We start from the raw sequence: 16,290 nt of genomic DNA on the forward strand, positions 1-16,290 counted from the left end.
AAAAGAGAATGAAAATGGTATGAAAGTTGGGGTAATATGGAGCTACGAGAAACAACATTAAGGCATGCCTGAAAAGTGAGATAAGCAAGAGGTGGCGTGTAGCCAAGTGGCAGTGGTGACTCGGGAGTCAGGAGCAGACTGCAGAGGCAGAGAACGCCATGGCAATGCTGGCGCACTGCAGCCATCTGCCAGGAAAGGCTGCTTCGAAGCCACCTTGAAGAGAATAGAAAGTACAGAGAAAATAACTATGAAGCTACAAGGTATAAGATTTGGGCTCATTTATCTCTGATATTACTGGGCACATATTAATTACTAGGCCTTCTGTCATTCCATCTGTGAATATGTATGACCTTTAGCCATCATCCCCTCACTGTATTTACCAACGTCTATGCACACTAGAGAAGATTTGTAGTGTGGGGGCAGGAGCGAGAAGATTCAACTACATTTTTTGAGCAATGTGTTTCAAAGATTGAATTCAATCAACTGATTTTAAAAACTCAGGGTATTTCAGAGAGAGGGAAAAAATGTGACTATCAGGACAAGTGGATCTTGGATAAAACACTACATTTGCCCATACTGCTAAATCCTCATGGGGCAAGGGTAGAGAAGAGAACATGGAAACTTGGTTAATAATCAAATATACGTGGCTTGTCAAAAACTCATTTAATAGCCTTTATTTTAGAAAACCTGGGGTGCCTGGGTGGCTCAGTCAGTTAAGCATCTGACTGTTGATCTCATCTCAGGTCTTGATCTCAGCATTGTTAGTTCAAGCCCCATGCTGGACTCCACGCTGGGCGTGGCGCCGTTAAAGAAAAGAAAAGGAAAAGGAAAATTATCAGCAAAATAGTCTTAAAGGAAAGACCTTATAACGTACCTTAATAGAGTTATCATTAGTTTAAAAATACTACCTTAAGTTGAAGGATAGAGTACAATAGATTAAGTCAAAAAAGCACCCGGTTAACGTTTTAAATCTTGGAAGATTTTCTTCTCCTTCAAGATAAACCCTTGAGCCTTCATTCTTTTCAAAGCCATCAGCTACTTGAGTACTAGGTGCCTGACTTGTTCCTCACACGGTACGAGGAGCTGGGCGAGCATTAAAGCAGGAGAACTGAAGGCATGTTTGCCAATCGACCAACAAAAAGAGGACAATATGGTTACCAGAGACAAGGCACACACATGCATAACATAGTGCAACACTTTATTAGACTCTTGTAAACTATCTGCACAATTCTGAAAGCTGAAGTGAACAGAAATAAGGGCACAAGAATAACTTACCCGATAATGCCGACCATCATACAGTAGTACACAAACAGAATCCGGGCACTCCTAGGTTCCTAGGAGGTGAGTCAGGTTTGGCAGAGGAATAGCAGCAAAGTGGTTAAAAGAATGATCTGAGGACCTCTACCGAAATTTCTCTCTCTCCATCAAGATTCTAGTTCCATAAATTCCAGGGACACTCTAGTACATGAATTAATACACACTTCATTTGGTCACTTGCATTGCCAACCCCCCATTGTGTGCCACTAGCTACAAGATTAACTATGTTTTAAAAAAGAAAAAAAAAAAGATTAACTATGTTTCAGATCAGCTAATGTGAAAAGGTACACTGATAGGTTAATTCCTTCCCCCATTCTCCCCATAATGCCCAAGATGAGTTATAGCTACGCTATATAAAAAGAAGGAGCAACAGTGTGGCTGGGAAAATATTCTCAGAATAATATGTCTTATCCTCTCCATCCCCTATTTTGTCTCCACTACACATCACAGCTCCCAATCAAAAATCTCCAAATGATATATTACCCACTTCACTGTGTATGCTGTTAAACGCATGGTCACCACAGAACCCTCCAAAACACTAAGAACCTACCATCTTTAATAGAATCAAATAGCTCCGCTTAGAACTCTGAAATTAAACACTTCACTACCCCAGACCTCATTTAATCCTCAAATTCAGGCCTCAATTTTAAAAGGACTTTAAAATATTTTCAATCCCATTTTAATGTTTCTAAAATTAGACTGCTGTATAGTTAGTGAACACATTTAATGTGATTGTGGTTTTATTCTCTAAAATGATATTAGTAAATCAATGGGACATCTTAACACACTGGGTTAGGGAAATAAATTGGAAGACAGCATTATCCCAAGTTTTTAAAAAGTCATGTTACAAAAAATATCAAAATCATAATGTTTCTATTTTATACCAATCCCCACACTGTGGTCACAAAAATTACTTATCCAGGACAACCAAGAATGAATCACTTACATTAGTAAGATAAATATTGATAAGAATAATAAAAAATATTGTGCTAGCATCAGAAGTTAATACAAAATACCACATTAACATTGAAGAAAAACAAGAATTCTATTTGGCTATTTTAAAAAATTAATTGATAATCTGGGGGCCCCCTGAGTGGCTCAGTTGGTTCAGTGTCTGACTCGAGATTTCGGTTCAGGTCATGATCTCATGGGTGGTGAGACTGAGCCCCACGTTGGGCTCCACTCTCAACGGGGAGTTCTCTTGGGATTCTCCATCTCCCTCTGCCCCTCCCCCTAATTGCATGTGCTCCCCTCCCCACTCATAAATAAATCTCTTAAAAAATTTATTGATAATCTGAAAATAATTTGAAATCTAAAATTTCTTACACTTTCTGGATTATATCCAATATTCCAGGATCCCCTCAGACAGCAATAAATAACATAGTTATATTTCCTTTTATGCAGGTGAGAAACATATTCAAAGAATTTTTGAAAAGAAATTTTTCTATTTTTCCTAAAATATAAAGTCAAAGAAACAGATCTTATAGAAAATCTTCTGGTTTGTGTATTACTACTCTGCTATATTCATTATACCATTTACACCGCTCTATTCTCATTTCCATACAGTACACCAGTATTTTGTTTCTCAACTAAAGCATCAAGGGAATGGTCACTACGAAAATCCATAAACTTATATTAAATAGTTATGGCAAAATTGTGTTTGTGCCTGTGCACACACACGTGCCAAAAAGAACACAGCCTAAGCAGATAGAAATAGATGATCACCATGAGGAAATGTGATCTACTAGGAAAAAATAAAGAAATGTGATATATTATGGAAAGAAAATAAGACAACCAAGACAAAATAAAGTTTGGGGATCACTTAAATTTTATAAATCCTGGTTTTCCAACAGACTAAATACCATTAAGACAACAGCTAACAAATCAATACTTACTAGGGATATAGCACATTAAAAAAAATTGTGTGCAACGGATATTTAAAATAATCTTTCAAGTGAAAAGATGCTCAACATCACTCATCATCAGGGAAATGCAAACCAAAACTATAGTGAGATCACCTCACACATGTCAGAATGGCAAAGATCAAAAGCACAAGAAACAACAAGTGTTGGCGAGGATGTGGAGAAAAAGGAACCCTCTTGCACCGTTGGTAGGAATGCAAACTGATGCAGCCACGGTAAAAACAGTATAGAGGTTCCTCAAAAAATTAAAAATAGTACTACCCTATGATCCAGGAATTGCACTATTATTTACCCAAAGAATACAAACAACCAATTCAAAGGGATACATGCACCCCTATGTTAATTGGCATTGTTTACCATGGCCAAATTATGGGAGCAGCCCAGTGTCCATCAATAGATGGATAAAGAAGATGTAGTACATATACACAGTGAAATATTACTCAGCCATTAAAAAGAATGAATTCTTGCCATTTGCAAGAACACGGATAGAGCTAGAGTACAATGCTAAGTAGAGTAAGTCAGTCAAAGACAGACAAATACCATATGACCTCAGTCATATATGGAATTTAAGAAACAAATGAGCAAAGAAAAAAAAAGAGAGATAAACCAAAAAAACAGACTTAACTCTATAAACAAACAGAGGGCTACCAGAGAGAAGGTGGGGTTGGGGGATAGCGGGGTGTGGAGGAAATAGGGAATGGGGATTAAAGAGTACACTTTATTACGATGAAAAATAAAATATTTCAATATCTCAAGTGAATTCTAAAAGCAAATATTTGTTAGGATCAAGCATTTTCAAATTTCAAAATACAGCATCTGGTAGATGCAGACGTATTTAACATACCCCCTAACCCTCTATCACCATCTAGTGGTAAAGTTCGTGAAACAGCTGAAGAAAACCGGTGTTCTATACACAGCATGTACATGTAAGCGCTTAGCCCTTCCCTACAGTCCTTCAGTCATCTTTAGTGCTAAAACACCAGTCCTGGAGCTGCACAGAAAAATGCACAACGGAAATGCTTGAAAAGAGTAATTAAGACTGACAAGAAGTTACCTTACAGTTGTAAAAAGGACAAAAGCTCAACAGGCTAAAATACACATGGATTTCATGGGGAAAACATTACAAATATTGATTATTCTTTCCTAAATGACATGCATTAAAATTTTTAATTAAACATAATTTATCTGTAGTTTCAAGAGTACGAAAAATTGTATTAGAGTTGAAGAAGAAAAGAAGTCAATGTTAAAATTTTCAATTTATTAAGATACTCAGGGTATTCAAATGGCAACTTATGTTTTGAATGTTAAGTTTCTCTCATAAACCGTGATGAGATAAGAAATCACCTAAAATGACAAAAATGGTATAACATAGCTGTTAGAGTACATACTCTTTTTTTCTTCTCATTTGAAAACTCAAGATATGGACTTATATTGGAAATTCCTTTATTTCAAACAGTTTCATAGGCAAATATTCTTAATACAGGTGAAGTGGCCAACTTCTCTTTGAATAACGCTGGAGAATACCCAGTGGTTGCAGTCTGGCCAGTCTCCACAGCATCTCTCAGAAATGAGCCCCGTGTCTGATCAAATCAGCCTAACTTACAAGCAGGGGTCCAAAATAGTCACCAGACTTCCCAGCACTTCCAATTCTATATTTTGGGTTAGATGTTATAAACAAGACTTTCCAACAACACTCTGGACTTGTTTATCTATGCACATAAGCAGATAAAAACATAGCACGTGTAACTAGAACAGACTTAGTATAAGGAAAGTGACTCAGCCCCTTAACCTGTGATGATTTCTCAAAATCACATTCAGTGCTTAAGATTGTTCCTACTAGCCTAAACCAAAATATCTTTAATAACACTGAAAGCATCTGTCAATTACCAACAATAAATACCTCCATATGTTTTTCAGAAAGTCTAAACCATATCATATGTGTCTTTAAATTTTTGCATGTTGTTTTATGAAGCCAGAGAAATACCACCATTAAACACAATGGAAGAACAAATAAATATACGGAAATGTATATCAGGCTGAACATTTACATTTTATAAATTTGAAATATCTAGATCAGAGTTTCTAAACCTCATCAAACCCAAGGTATTCTTTGTATGACTATGATTCAACAAATTTTTATTACATGGATATAGAAGCCATAGATGATATGGTCTATGTACACATACAATTGCAAACACACACACACACACCTCACATTGCATGGTAGTGCATGTGATATCCGCACAGCTGGCGGATCGGGCCTGCCGGGCTCCTGGGGCCTAACCCTAACCCTAGGTTGGCCGCCGAGGGGCCCCTCCCCAGGGGCCTGGCGCCGCAGCACCAGGGATTGGGGACCCCCGAGCCCCAGCGCTGGGCTCAGCCTGCCGCCACGCCACCACCCGGGCCCCTCAGGGCACCGCTGAGCACTCAGGGCGGTAGAACCATACAAATAACCGTGCAAAACTGACACTGTGCAAAAAATTTTAACAATCAATAGAAAAAATTAGAATTTTTTTTTGCAACCTTAAAAAAAGTGTTGAAACATTAAAAATGTTCTTATTGTTGGTTATAAATATCTAGGGAAATGATAATACTAGTAAAAATAAAACAACGGAAGTATTGATAATTGAAGTGTTTTACTTTTTGTTAAAGTTTTGTTAAAGTTTGTTAAATTTGGAAGGGATACAGGGTTAGTCATTAAAAAAAAAAAAACCTTAAGATGAGTGCTTGCCCTCTCACTCTATAATTTAGAATACAGAGTAAATGGCTTCTTCTATGCCTTGTAGAACTGTCACCTTCCTTTCTAAGTGTGAATAGCTTCCAACATTTTATCCTTTGAGCTTTTAAAATTATAAATTATAGGTATCCCTGCTTTTTTGAAAGTTCCCATTATAGCACTTCACTTTTATGAAAGACCTCCATTAGTACCTATGCTTACCAAGGGAAATCCAGAGAGGATTTTCACCTTTACGAAAAAAGGTAAAAAACAAAAAGAGCAGAGTTCATTTTTGCATCAAGCCGTTATAGAGGCAGCAAACCCTGAGCAGTGAGCATGGTCCCCTCAAGCTTCTTCCCCCAGGAACTACAGTCAGTGTCTCAGCATCAAGCCATGCTGCTTCTGAACCACGTGTGTGAGCATCTGTGCTCTATCTCAACTGATTTTGTGCATCCCTTAGCAAAAGGTATCCTGAAGTATAAGAAAAGCCTCAAGAGATGTTATTTTTTGAGTCTGGTAAGGCTCAAAAATTTTTCCACATAAATTAACGGTAAGTGCTTCTTTACCTTACATCATTTCGACTTCTGAAAGGAACACTCTGACTTTCGGATAGCAGGGGAAAGCAGTATTTCGGAGAGTTAGTTCCTTCCTGTGAAGTTTCTTGCCACCATCACTTTCTCTGGGACATTTCATCCTTTACATCACAACCAGTTTGTCATTGACATCAGTAAGATCACCTGTGCTAAGTTCCTCCAGCTGCATCCAAGACACTCAAAATTCCCAGTCAGCTATTTCTTCTGGAAATCTATTTACATTTGATTTGAATTTCACATCCTGCATTATCACTTTTCATTTCTTTGCTGCTCTTTCATCTGTGTTGGTCAACTCTCACTTCTGATTATCCATTTTTGTTATGAGGTTTATCTCGAGCAAACGAGGAGGCAATACAACAACACACTTTGCTGCCTGTGCATGAGCTGAGTAAGAGGTGTGCAGTTACCAATCACTGACAGACTCTGAAAGAAGTGACACGATTGGCTACTGATTGTGATGCACGTGTACTATTTATAGGAGAAACTGCGGATTGCAGAGCTAGCAGTCAAGTTTGTGCTGTATGCAAGTACTCACAGTTAATATACTGTTGTAACTGAAATTTGAACAGTGTTGCTGGGAAACCGGTATTACCTAACTAAATCACAATAATTCAAATAAACGTATGTCACAACTATAAAACCAAGGACTGCCTGCTCGTGTGTATATGTATGTGTGACCATAATCATAACCCTAAGGAAAAATAGAAAAAAATTTTATAATAAAATGATATGCAATTTAATATCAAATATCATTAATTCATCAACACAGATGCTTGCTTACATCTGTATAAATAATTATGTGAATTCAACAGCTATAAACGTTACTTGTGACCCAAATGCCACTTACCTTCCTACCACTGGTGATGTGGCTTTCTAAAACGATATACAATTCTTGAGCAGATTTCAAAAAAAATAGAGTATTTAGACCAGTATTTATATCCCTGGACAAGTGGGTGGTATATATTAAAGCAGGCAAAGATGCTTTATATGGAAAATGGACATAAATTCTGGGCTCAGGTATTTTATAAACAGGTTTTTCACTCATGGGAAAGTTCAATGGGCTATTCCCACAAGAAGCACGGTGCAATTCTTCACTGTGCAAAAGACTGCCTCATACTTTGTAAGAAGATATTAAGTACTATGGCCCTTCCACCAAATACTGAAACAGAAACTCCAAATTTGGCCAAGTGGCCCCCTGTGTAGTACTGCCTACACTGAGAACCCTGATCCAGGTTCCTGAAACATCAGTGGACAGAGAGAAAAATATGTCTAAGGTTTTAGTCAATATAAAACCACAGGCCTCTAGATACCAGTAAGGCCTAAATATATTTGGAGGGGATACAGTGTTAGTCATAAATTAATAAATAATAAGGCAATCTTTTTTATTCTCATCTCTTTATCATCACAAAAACAGTAAAAAGAGTGATTCTACAAAGTCTGCATGAAAGCTTCATTAAAGGCCTGCTTTGAAGTTGAGTATGTTCTCTGCTAATATATTTGAAAGACAGCTGTATATACCATCAATAGCCCAAAAATAACAGGATAAGAACAGATCAAGATAGGGGCACCTGGGTGGCTCAGTTAGTTCTGACTCCTGATTTCAGCTCAGGTCATGATCTCAGGGTTGTGAGACTGAGCCCCGCGCTGAGGCTCCACACCCAGGTGCAGCCTGCTTATAAGATTCTCTCTCTCCCTCCCCTTCTGCCCTGCCCTTCCCCTCCCCCTCTCTTAAAAAAATAAAGGATAGTAATAATGATGATCAAAGCTTATAGAGTGCTTACCCAGTCACTGTCCCCAACACTTTACATAAAATGTTTAGTCTCCACAACAAGTAGATATTATCTCCATTTTACAGGTGAGGAAATTGAGGCATACCACCCTAAAGGAATATGGCTGGGAAGTGAAGGGATGGTAGCTGGTTAGGAAGCCAGGGAGTCCATGCTGCTACCTGGACTGCATCACTTTCTCTCCCCACCTCAGGAAGGCTCCTTACCTCCTTGAACCTGGTTAACAGCACCACCACCCACCTAAGCACCTGAGCTGTAAATGTGAGTCATCTTACGCACCCCTCCTTCCCTCACTCCCATGAACAACCCTGCACCTAATTCTGCCCATCCACCCTCAGATATGGACAGTTCAGGCCTCTGTCCTGCCGGGCCCTGCACTCGGCTTAGCTCAGACCCTCCCCTCTGGGCCTGACACAAGAAGGACTTGGGAAGGGGGCAGACCTTGATCCCAACTGTGTGCCACACTTGGGGAAGAAAATAAACGAACTGCCAGGACTTTAAACTAATGGCCCTACTGCTTGAGGTCTTGAGTTTTCTGTTCCGTCCCAGTCTCTGGAATACCATTTTCTATACTTTTAACACTGAATAGTTATTTTCTAATGAAATAAAAATAGCAAACATTTATTGGGCACTCCCAATGCACCAGGCACTGTTCTTAGTAGCTGACCTGAATCCACCCATTTCATCCCCTGGACGAACCCCTGAGGAAGTACTAGCATTACCCCCATGTTAGAAATGGAGACGGTCAGTAATGTTCCCGAGGCCATAGAGTTCACCAATGCTGTTTCTGGGGTCTGGACTCTGCCAGTGTGACTGCAGAAGTTCAGGATTTAATCACGGCTTGCTACTGAAATGAAATACCTCAAGCTATTACCGCTACTACTGAAAGCCTTGCTAATGACTTCTGCTCCCAAATGCAATTAACAGAAATAAACTACATCAACACTGCAAATAAGGCTGGGCTTTAAGTTGAGAAGTTCTCTCAACCAAAGCCTCAATAATTTCTCTAATAAACATGAAAGATAATGCTCACTATTCAGAGAACATTAAGGAAAGCCAATCAACTATGCATATTTGATCATTTCATTCTCTTATAATGAAGATGAGCATATAACTCATTGTCAAAACCTGGACACTTTTGAGAGTGGAAGTGTCACTTACTGATGTGGCACAACAGTGCAGGCAAACCAGGACGTACGGCCCCCAACGCTCATGACACATAGGAAAACTGATGTCTCTATTAGGATTGTGCTGCTAGTTGAACAAGCAGCTTAGGACAAGGAGAAAGACTCAAGGAACCCAGCCATCTCATCCACAAGAAGCCCCATCGTGAAGCTTCTCCACCCACTTTACTAACACAAACTGAACCCCTGGACGCCGAATTTGCAACTATTCAACAAAAAACCTCTAATGGATGCTTCCTGCGAGTGTGGGTGGTGGTTTCTAGGTTAGTATTTGTTGCTAGCAGTTTTGTGCAATATCACAAGAAAGAACCCAGCCCATTTTGCTTCCTGAAGGAACACATTATCTAATTCTAGTCTGCATTCTTTCTATCCTCCACAGCAAAACCACCCCGAGCTTTCCCAGCACCGTCAGCTACTAAGAACAAAATTTACGATCGGTAGGATCTCAACGCATTTTAGAGATGGAAGCTGCCCTCACCCTCCTGAGGCACAGGCCTCCAGGGAGACAATCAACAAACCGGCTGGGCAGGAGGCAGAGCCACAGGAGGGCCCAGATGTGGCCTAACTTCCACAGCAGGACTAGCTAAACCCCACCTGCAGGAAGTCTGTGACGCTCCTGCAGAAAGGCTGAAGCCCCACCTTGTTCAAACGGAAAACAGGCTCCGAGTTAGCCTTCCAGTCACGATGAAGTCACACCAGCCTAAGTCACACCGCAGGTCCTCACTCAACCGGCCTCGTGATCCCTGAGGATGATAAGGCGGCAGCAAGAGCGAAACAGAAATTGGCCCTCACGGATTCTTTTTTCCAGTTATGCCAACTGGTCCACACAAAACAGCCTAAGAATCACTACTGTGCTCAAATTATTAACTAAGGAGATATGCAGCTCTCTACGGCATCAACTGCCTAAAACCGCAAAGAATTTCTCAGTCTGGCTGCCAAGGAAATTATTAAATCACCAGAGATAACCACAGAGCCCTCACACAACCCTGAAGTACAAACAGGTGTGTTTAGCTAACACCAGCATGCTGGATAGAGAAGATTGGGGCCGCATAATTTCAGGTGTGGCCTGCTCTGGGTGGAAAATGGAAAAAAAAAAAAAAAACTGCATGTGATCACCCACGATACTTCCTCTGACTTCAATTAACCTCAGTCAAATTCTCTGAAGACTGCCCACAGAACCTTCCCCTAAACTGGTTAGGACGAGCCCCTCCCACACCCACCACAGCAAGAACAAGTGGCACCGGTTTACCAGAACTCTGGGAAAGTTTATCTAATAGAAATGAAGTAATTCTCTACATTCTTAAGCCTCATTCCTGCTCAATGATTCCACTCTCAGTGATTTCTCAAGGCTCATTTTCCTAACTTGTTCTAACAGTTTCCTAAAGAGCTGAACAGTTAGAACACTAAATAAAACCCACGGTCTTCTAAATCCTCTCAATTACCGGATCTAGGATGAATCAGTAAGCGGATCAGGGGTTCAGAAACCTACAAAAAAGGAGCTCAAACATGTGCAGATACAAGTGATTACGCAATGCCTCTGGGATATTATTATTTAAAAACATTCACAGTCCTTGTTTATAGATTAATTATATCATCTCACTTATTTTACCAACAGTAGCGGATAGTCTCTGTCTCCCCATATTTTAGTAACATAAATTCACTCAACGAACACTTCTGAGTGCCTATTACAGTAATGGGCACTGGGGATACTAAAACAAAACAACAAGGACAGCCACTGACGGGTGGCCTGATGGGTTATAAAAACACAGACCACACGGGATGAATACTAACACCACCAAGGCATCAGGGACACTTCCAGAGACCGTGACAGTTGAGGCAAGTCTGGAGAGCAGATGGGAGGAGTATGATGATTATGAGAAATGGTGTACTGCAGAGACACAGAGATCTAAAAGGAAATGCCCTCTTCTGCTTCCTCATTATCTTTCCAGGAAACTACACAGAGAAGAGGAAACACACACACTGAAGTGTTTGTTTTTTTAACAGTTAAAGTTCTCAATTTTAATTCTTTGCTAATAACATCAACTGAAATTCATTCCTTTAGATTCTTAACGTTAAACACAATCTAATACCAGCAACTCAGAAAATACATTTGAGCACTTCAACTAATTGGGATAAGATATTCAACACATGACTCAACATTAGTGCCTACCCCAAAGTAAAGTTTTGCACAGCGTCTACAAAATACGTAAATACTGTGCATATCAATGCATGCTATAAACTGTCACTTCTGTCATCCTACCAGAAGGTGGACATATTATACCAAAATTTGTTTCTCCATTATAATTCTCAGATAAAGATAAATATACAAGTGCCAATGAATTCCTGTACCAGTCACTCATTTTCAGAGGTTAAAAAAATAAACTGAAAGCGCTGTTTTAAAATAAAGCTGACTAAGTATGTTTTAATGGCATAATTCCTATCACTCCACTACTCTCAATCAATGTGTGGACCTTGGCACGATTTAATACTTCACATAGAGAAACACAAAAAGGCATGTTTGTACTCAGGTTTCCTGCCACATTATACTTTTTAAAGCACATCATCAATTATTTTACTACAAAGCACAAAAAATTCATGGCGTCCTCAGTTCGGAACTCCTCAGCAGGACAGTTAGTATCCTCCACGTTATGCTGCCCCACGTTGGCTGACTTTCCATCCACAGTACCCCCACTCCCACTGTTTAATCCCAGATTGAATTTCACCCCATTCTGTAAATAAAAGCACCAGTTAGTAAGAACCAAAACCATCTCCTTCACAGATTCTTTTAGAGAGCCACTTCCAAACCCACTTCCTTTAAATATCTCTGTAAATTCATATAGTGTTCATATTGGGCATTGTACTACAAATCCTCTGTCATTCTTACCTCAATGTAGTTCTCAACGTCCAGTAGAATCCTGCATGTAGTCACACACCCCCAACTCCCATACACAATCATAAATCACTTGCCAGCAAAATCTTTTAACTTTTTTCTTAATGACATAACACAGTAAATAGCTGCTATGGTTAAAATAAATTCACTGAAAATGTTCATATCTATCTAAAGGCCCATCAATAGTGACTGATTAAGTAAATAATGGAATACTACAGAGTCATGAAAAAAGAATAAGGAATTTTTATACCTGCCTACCAGGAATAAGTCCCCAAGACAGCAAGTCAAGAAAAAGCAAAGTACACTAGTGTGTCTTAGCATCCAATGAAGCAAATGAGGAAAATCAGGCATACGGCAATAGCAATAAAGTCATTTTTATACTCACTTAAAAGATTTTGGGGTAAGGAACAAAATAGGACATTTATAGAACCAAGAAGTAAGAAAGTCGGCTTTTAAGGACAGTTGACGGCAGGCTGGATGGAAACTGAATGGAAACAATAACAGACATATTTGGGGATTACGTGTGTTAAACCCACTCTATTTGTAGTACAAATACACAAGGGATGTTTATATATAACCAGTCTCAGCACTGACAAGTCAGAGTCCAGCCTGGAAGCAGTGTTGAAGAAAGGAAATGTATGTGTGCCTGTGAGCACGTGGGATGGGTGGGGGTGGCCGTCATCTCCAGGGTATTTGGAAGGTTCCGAGAAAAAGATTAATCAGATGAAGTCCTACAGTACTTTAATCTTAGGGTTCCACAAAAGGAAATGGGAAGGGGTTGAAGGAACATAGAATTACGTAGAATAAATCAAAATAGCACAGAAGAAAACACTACTTTATCTTTTCTTGTTTTATTAAAAATTTGGGACAGTGCATTTGTGCGTGCAACACACACAAACACACACAGAAGTGGTGGGGGAAAGGGCAGAGGAAAAGAGAGAATCTCAAGCAGACTCCATGCTGAGCTCAGAGCCCGTCATGGGGCTTGATCTCATGACCCTGAGATCATGACCTCAGCCAAAACCAAGAGTTGGAGGCTCAACTGACTGAGCTACCCAGGCATCCCTCATTTCTTTTTTTGATAGTAAGTCCTGAAAGTAGGGAACATGACCTCTACTTATGTATTATTTATTATGCTTAACATGATTATTTTATTATTAATTTTACATTGAGTCTGGTACCTAGTGTTGAGTAAAGCTTATTACGTGTGTTGCTAAACAAAATATTTAATTTTAAAAATACATGAAGATTTGATCAATAGTGTGTCAGGATAAAATGTTTCTGCGAATATTAGTAAGACATTTATTTTCAACTGCAAGAGACAAAAATGTGTACAAATAATCTTCACATTGAAAAAAAAAAGATAATCTTCATATTTAAGCATATCCGCAAAATGCCCAGCACGCACCTCAAAGAAATACAAAATGGTGGCAGGGCCAATTTGCAATCCTGCATTGAAATATATCTGAGTCCTCCACAAAAATGCTTGTGTTTCCCATAAGCTCCACACATTGGGACAGCTGAGACCGGTTTTCAAAACGTGGGTGACACAGTGAGGGGCACAAAAAAAGGAAGACTCCACTCCTAAGACTTTTCTGCTAAGAAGGGGGAGTAACGGCAGACAGTATAAGAACAGATTCACACCATTCATTTGCATCCAGTGGGGGGAAAAACTGATGAGAGAATTTATCTGAAATATAAAACTAAAGGCCTCAGGAGAAGTCAAACATCATTGTTTTTGTTGCATAAGCCCCTTTCAATCCTCTTCCTTCCTCCTCGGGTTTCACCTAATCTTTGGTTGCTCTAGTCTTACTCTCTCATTAGGTGTCTGAATTCTCTTGTCCTTACCACCACTCTACTGGTACACTGATCATTAAACTTCTGCTCTGAGGCCACATGTCTGCATGAGTGTCCAAAGCTAGAGCAGCAAACGATGAAGCGCCCCGGCAGCTGGAGTTAGCTAAACACACAAAACAGGCTGAGAGGCAGGGTATCTGCCCAGAAGACGAAAGTTCCTCCGAATGTTATAAAATCAGAGGTCTCAAAACAGGAAGGCAGGGATGCTCACACATGGCCATGTTTCAGAATCACCTGAACACATCTGGAAATACAGATTCCTGGTGCACCTGGGTGGCTCAGCTGGTTAAGCATCCAACTCTTAGTTTTGGCTCAGATCATGATCTCAGGGTCACCGGATGGAGCCCCGCATAGTGTTGGGATCCCCAGTGAGTGGGCAGTCTCCTTGAGATTCTCTCTCCCTCTGCTCACACCTCCCCCGGGGCCCCATTAAAAAAAAAAAAAGAAGAAGAAAAAAGATTCCTGAGCCAAAAACACAAGGATTCAGATTTGGTCCCTTTGAAGCAGAGTCTTGGAATTTGCATTTTTACAGCTCCCCGGGTGATGTCGATGGCCAGTCAGATATATAAAGCAGGACTTCAAAACAGTCAGAACTGCTTAGAGTCCCTGGCGAAGCACAGGGCAGAGAGGACCATCCAGAGGCCTGGGGGGTAAGAGGTGGCAGCTCCAGGTGTTTCCTTTAAGTCTCCCAAGCAGGGAAAGATGAATCACAAGACCTGGACTAACCGCCCTGTCAGTAAGGTCCTATGGCCAAAAACTTTACAAAGGCAGATAATCTATCTTGAGAAATGCAGTCTTAAGAACACAATATGAACAGGGGCGCCTGGGTGGCACAGCGGTTAAGTGTCTGCCTTCAGCTCAGGGCGTGATCCAGGCGATCTGGGATCGAGCCCCACATCAGGCTCTTCTGCTATGAGCCTGCTTCTTCCTCTCCCACTCCCCCTGCTTGTGTTCCCTCTCTCGCTGGCTGTCTCTATCCTGTCAAATAAATAAATAAAATCTTTAAAAAAAAAAAAAAAAGAACACAATATGAACAGATAATTCTCCAAGTTCTTCTTGGAGACTTACATGCTCTTCTTCTGCCAATTCCAAGCCAAGTACGGTCTTCACCTCTGCCTCTACCACTTGCCCTGGCCCCTGTCATCCTTACCACATGCTCCATTTCATCTGCCGCCATCGCTCTCTGTACGCTCCTCATCTCACACTAACATTCTCTGTGTGCATACCATCAGCAGTTTCTGATGAGAAAATACACTTTTCCTGTGTTCCGAGCATATAATGTCCCAGTGTACTCTCAGATGCTTCATGGATTAACGAATCTGAGCTCAGTGTTCATCTGGTTCTAGGAAACACCCACAGGACTAGAGAAGGAATCCTAAACTCTGGCTCTAAGACCTGTTCCAACGTCCAGTCCTGTCACCTCCTAGCTTGGACAACTTTAGCTTTCTGAGGCTCTACTGTTCTCATCTGTAAAAAGGCACAGTTATCCCTCAAATGGTTCCTTGGTGAATTGGCTGTAAAAGGATCTAATTCAAAGAAAGTGCTCCTTAATTGAGTGTATGCATCTGTGTTCTGGTCCAATCCTTGGCAATGATTATTCCTTGAGTGCCCAGCTGTCCCCTTTGTGCCGTCTTTGCCTGCCACCTGCCAATCTAATTACAGACAGATGCCCCAGACCGGCTTCCCACAAGCCAAATACAGTGCACGGGCAGGTTTTGTTTGGGCCCACCAGCCGTTAGGCTTATGTTAATCTGAAAAGTCTGATTTAGATAAGGGCATGCAAAATCAGGAGAGCCATGAAAGTGCAGTCAAGAGCACCGGCTCCAAATCCTAGCTCTAAGAATCTGGACCTAACTTAACTCTGTGCCTCAGTCTCATCTATTAAGAAAAAAGGTGAGGGGGACGCCTGGGTGGCTCGGTTGGTTAAGCGTCTGCCTTCAGCTCAGGTCGTGATCCCCAGGGTCCTAGGACTGAGTCCTGCATTGGGCTCCCTGCTGAGCAGGGAGCCCGCTTCTCCCTTTGCC

At 40.6% G+C, this 16,290-nt stretch overlaps 1 protein-coding gene across 1 annotated transcript in view; it reads right to left on the minus strand.

Annotated features, from left to right (window-relative positions):
- MED12L (mediator complex subunit 12L) overlaps window positions 1-16,290 on the minus strand; it is a 314,505-nt gene that overhangs the window by 126,390 nt on the left and 171,825 nt on the right. The window lies entirely within an intron of this gene.

This window comes from Ursus arctos, unplaced genomic scaffold, assembly GCF_023065955.2.
Source record: "Ursus arctos isolate Adak ecotype North America unplaced genomic scaffold, UrsArc2.0 scaffold_20, whole genome shotgun sequence".
Classification (NCBI taxonomy): Eukaryota; Metazoa; Chordata; class Mammalia; order Carnivora; family Ursidae; genus Ursus; species Ursus arctos.